Here is a 5,785-nt window from a genome sequence, read left to right on the forward strand (position 1 = left end):
GAGTGGAGGTGCTTGCCCGTACAAAATAAAAATAAATTATAAAAAATGTATACAAAGTTCTGTCATGAAACTCGCAGACTGATTGGTCCTTAACTCTGCTTGCAATCACATCGTTCTCTATAGGGCACAGCTGATTGGTTCCTGCTGTATCAGTAGCCAATGAACTCGCTGCTCAACCTTTAAATACTTGGTCAGCATTTGCTGTAGCAGTTGCAGTGCGCTTTCAGAAACCCTCCTCCTTCCCCAGCTCCACCTGTATAGATCTGTTACAGGTAATTCATGTATGCTATATTGTACAGCAGTAACAAGTCTCGCACTTGCTCTGCAGCAACAGCATTAACAGCAGCAGCAGCAGATCTATCTATTATAAACATATCAACATTTTCATATCCATTACCCTGCCTAACACTTTAAAAATTAAAAATGAATTATGATAAATATTATATTTTAATATTTTCTAAAGAAAATATGTGTGTGGTGGTGCTTGACCATGTAAAATTAACCACCATGATGTCAGACTTGGCCTGTGCTCTCCAAGCATTTTGATCAGATCAGTGAAGGAAAATGTAGAATAAATAAATACACATTTCAATTTCGTGAACCGTAATAATATTCTTTTCCATAATTTGTCCAAAAAGGCTGCAAACTTAAACACGTGAAGGAACATTCAAAAGCAAAATATTATGACAAGACATGTCCATAAATTATTTTTGTGCAGTGGTTTAGAGAACAGAACATCTTTACAATTCCCATGTACACATTCATGGCGTTTTCAACCAATCACCGACAGGGGGAGGGTGTTGTGAGGTTTTGTGCTTGTGCACGGCTGCACGCGAAGTCAGAGCTGAAGAAAAAGCTGGCTCAAAACCTCACAACACCCTCCCCCTGTCGGTGATTGGTTGGAACACTATTTGTTTTGGTTTTGAGTGTTTGGCTAAACCATTTGTTTTTGTGTGCAGATCTCAGAGCCTAGGCTGCCTACAGAGACGCGTTTTTTTGACGGCATGCTTATGGGGCGGGCAGCTAGCGGATCGTTAGGAAAGATTAGAAGAATGTGATAAAAATATTTTTGGGCCTGAAATCACTGATACCACCTTTAAAGTTGCTCTCTAAGTGATGTTGGGTTACGTCACTTCTTGTTGACGTTCGAAGTATTGTCAAACTAAACGGAGGCTAGCTCGACCCTCCCTCCTCCTCATCCCCTCCCCCTCCCTTCCATGCTTCCTGAAACAGACTTTTCCGATGTAAATTCGGGACTTCGCACGTTCCTTTTCCCGCTTCTTTGCTATTTGTTCATCTGAACGTCGTCTCTTTGGTCGTATGTCGGCCATATCAAAATTCAATTATATAATTCTAACGCTAGTCGTTGTCGTTGTCTAGGACATCTCTTCTCTAGCTAACTTCCCTCTTCATGCTTCTCTCTCGTCCACTCCACACAATCATTCTTGTCGGTTATTGGCTGGAACACTATTTGTAATGTTTCGTGGTCCAGGCTGGGCCAGTTTGTTTTTGTTGCCGTTTGTGGAGCCTGGGCTGTCTACAGAGACCGCGTTTCTTTACAGTGTGTTCAGGGGACAGGCAGCTAGCGGATAGTGAGGAGATGTTTGCTGTGTGTGACAAAAAATGTTCCAGCCTAAAAAATGCACAACATCGCTTAGAGCACCTTTAAGTAAGTGCTCAGGGTTACTTTGCAGCCAGTTTCAAACATTTTATTAGTAAAAATGTGCTAAAGTGTGTATTGGAAAACTCAAGGTGAGATTTGTATTTCATTCAAATTAATATTAAAGGTTTTATGGAATGTACAAGATATAAACTCAAGGTCCTGGTGTACGATGTGCCCTCTTTAGACTGGAAGTTGAATGGCTAAACGCTTTTAAACCCAGTCAAATTCAATCACAGTAAGTTAACACAGTAAATCACGTTTTAAAAATGTATGTTAACCACAATAAGTTGCCAGCTACTACTAGCTTTTATTTCACCTCTCTTTGGAGTAATTGATTTACTCCAAAACAAGCTGCATTATTTGAGGTATGATTCATGCATTACATTAGTTTAACTCCCAAAAAGCAATGGTAATATTGATGCTTGATTTTTGCTCAAAGCAAGATGAAACCTTTGGGGAAATCAAGGTTTATTTTTTGCATTTATTTGAGTGGAGTTTGATATGGGAAATGATTTGCCGACAGTGTTTTACCATTTTATTTTTTTCTGGGTCCCACTGACAACGTTTGTCAAGGTTTATTTAATGAATGCTTGTGCTTTTTCAAGCCTGATTCTGCTCAACATCTTTTGTGTTCCACCAAAGAAAACATGCAGGTTTCATGAGTCAGAGTCCATGTTTTCTTCAGATTTTGTTATTTCAAAAGATCAAGGAAAAAGGATTTCTCATTATGTGATGCCTGTAATACAGACAATTTTGTAAAGAAGTTTCTCCTCAGATGACGTGACTTGTCATTTGAACTTTTTCTTGCCGCCCACACCAAAGTTCATCTCTAATGATTTTATTAATTTCTTCAGGCCCGGATAAAGAAATCTGCACCTTAAGACTTTAATCTACTTACGCTGAATGATTTTCTTCCTTCCAAAACTTCAAAAAAGATGTACATGACCTTTGCGCTATTATGTGACCGCCTGAAGTAAATTAATTTGAAATGACCTAAAACAAGGTCTCAAGGTCAAATCTTAATCATCAGGTCATGGCCTCAACCTCAACTATCTGTCCTTAATGTGGAAATGTAATGTTACAGAAAGGAATTTTGTGTGAATATATTGTTGATGTGAATCCAAATTTAGTGGTGCATGCTAAGTATTCATGATTTAAAATATAATAAAAGACCACTTCTGTTAACAAACAACAAAAGACCACTTAAAACCACCAAAATAATGAAATATGAGCAAAATGATGAAATGACAAGCTCCTAACCCTAATTATTAAAAATTAAGGGTGAATTCAGGGTGAATTGAATTTTGCCATTGAAATGACTTGGAAAAAGTGTCCCCATCAACCTGAAGTCACCCCTATATATAAGCACCCACAACACCCCTGCAATTGCACTGTAAGTTATGCAGGAGATGGCATAAAAATGGGTCCAACACAATCATTCATGAAGCACATTGCACACGAAACCAACAGGGAGACAGCAGGGAGAAGGCCTCTGGAAACTCGCTGTCTTTTGAATTAAATGCACCAGCCAGAAGGTTTCTGAACAGTGGAGCAGAAGAGGATGAGGATGGAATATCTGATGAGATATCAGTCTGATTAACCAATGCTTTTAAAGGCTAAACAACACTTCAGTATCTATGAAGCAGGAATTTTAATTTCCCTGATCAGCAAACATGACGTGGCTGCTGTCTTGTTATGCACAGTCACAATTCAAGACCTTTCTGATTTACCAACGTTACTATCAGAATATCAAGTAGCTTAGCAAGTTAGCTAGAGGAGAGATGTCCTAACAACGACTAACGTTAAAATTGTATATTCTTGAGAATTTTGATATGGCCCACACACGACCAAAGAGACGACGTTCCGATGACCAAATAACAAAGAATAGGGGGTAACACTTTACGTTAAGGGTACATGAATTATCATGAATTCATGTATAAATTCATGCATGAAATATGCATTCATTCATGCATTAATATCTCATGAATCATCAGGAACTAACACGAGTTCAACGTTTTTCATTCATGACTTCATGGATGAACAACACCTTAATTAAAACATTAACTAAGATGAGTACATCATCATGAATTATGATTTATTACGCATGATCATGATGTTTTCTTTGTTCACACAAAAAATTGGTCTTTACCACCCATTGTGGATAAAGCTATGGTTATGGTACATAAATCATGAATTCATGCATTAGAAAAAAGTATTATTTCATGCATGCAAGACTACTCTTCGAATTATTAAAGGAATGTACAAAAATCCACATTATCTAATGCATGCATACAGGCTAGAACAGTATATCAATTAATGTGTTCATGTCTTCTTCATAGCCTGCAGGTAAATGGACAGACCCCAAAATTGGCCAATCACAGCACATAACATACGAATTCTGTTGGCGTTCAAATACTAGTCATCATTAACTAAGCATTATTTATCAATGATTTCATCATGTGTGTGGCCCCTCAACTAAAGTGGTGACTTGGTGCTTTGAAACACTGATGAACAATGTGTTTTCATTATGATCTGAGTTATCCAGCATGTTCATGTCTTCTTTATAGCCTGCAGGTAAATGGACAGACCCCAAAATTGGCCAATCACAGCACATAAAATACGAATTCTTTTGGCATTCAAATACAGTAGTCATCATTAACTAAGCATTATTTATCAATGACTTCATCATGTGTGTGGCCCCTCAACTAAAGTGGTGACTTGGTGCTTTGAAACACTGATGAACAATGTGGCATAACTGTGAAATGACATGAATATGAACATGAAAGTTCAAGCCTTTGCAAACAATGTACTGTGGACACAAATGGACTTTGATCTTAACTTGCAACGTGATCTCATGAGAATATGTGTGTGTTTTTACCTGAAGTGTAGTTCTACCATACGTACATTTATGTTTTATACACACAGAAACGTATAATACTGACAGTTGACAGCACAAAAACGTAATTTATTTACTTATAAACAACTTACAAACAACGACGTACAAATTTGGGCGTATTCCTATTTAACTTATGCATATTAAAATCGTGGCATTAATGTTTTGACACATAATACATTAAAACACAACATAAATTCACAAAAGCAATACATTTTATTAGCTTAATGTGATCCAAATCTTTAGAATCCATACGTTGTTTGCAAGAAACAGATCCAAATGCAACCCTTTATCCAGTGATCTTCATGTCCATTTCTCAGCAGAGACCGTCAACGTCAAATCCCGCGCTCGTGGTGAATTCAAATTCAAAAATTGCGCCCGAAGCGTTACGACATGTTTTACGGCAGTGATATCAAACGCTCATTGGCTCTCGCATGCTTCGTCACAGATTGCGACATGCTGTGTTTAAGTTGTGTACTACATTTGAAATGGAGAAGCGCGCGCGCGCCTTCACAGAACGAACAGCAAACCGAAACCGGATTAACATTTTCATGGATTAATAATTTAAATTCTGCTCTGTAACGTTACCTCATACATAACTATTATATAACGTTACTGCCAGAGAGGACTGCGACACATCGTCATGTGAACGACTTTTGGTACCGGTTTTGACATTTTCTCAATAAATAAATGATTGTGATTATACGTGTCTGTCTGTTGTTTTAATTTATAATTGTAGTTACGTAGTTTTAAGAAATGGTTAGGTTTAGTGGTAGGGGTAGGATTAGTGGCTCAAACTATCTTTTAACGCTACACATATTTTCCCTACACATAGGGTATCTGTCCGTTACGTTTTATCCTTTTAATATTGTCTATAAAATGGGTATGTTTAGGTGTGGAGTTAGGGTTAAGGGATCTTACGTTTATAATCTATTAAATGGTAAAAGGGAAATTATACAGATATCTTTATGATATGAAATATTCGTAAATAGTTTAACGTACGTTTTTTAGCTGTAAAATCGTAATAATGTTATGTAACTTTACTGCTTTATTCTGAAACCAAACGGTATAAACCAGTTAAATCAACAGCTGGAAAAAGCTAAGGAATTCAGTACATACACCATGAACTTTATTTTAAGTGCCTGTATATCTGAAAACTCTTTACAAAACCATAAAGCTGTTTTACAATTTTAAGATATGGAGGATCGAGTCACATCTGTAGCTTTATA

The 5,785-nt window shown here is 37.1% G+C and overlaps 1 protein-coding gene across 1 annotated transcript in view; it reads left to right on the top strand.

Annotated features, from left to right (window-relative positions):
- gpx7 (glutathione peroxidase 7) overlaps positions 1-22 on the top strand; it is an 8,733-nt gene extending 8,711 nt beyond the window's left edge. Inside the window, exon 3 of the mRNA XM_081386126.1 lies at positions 1-22. This exon is cut by the window's left edge and continues 1,060 nt beyond it. The gene's annotated coding sequence lies outside the window, so the exon portion shown is untranslated.
- The last annotated feature ends 5,763 nt before the right edge of the window (positions 23-5,785 follow it).

The sequence above is a fragment of the Scardinius erythrophthalmus genome (genome assembly GCF_964197995.2).
Source record: "Scardinius erythrophthalmus genome assembly, chromosome: 15".
NCBI lineage: Eukaryota > Metazoa > Chordata > Actinopteri > Cypriniformes > Leuciscidae > Scardinius > Scardinius erythrophthalmus.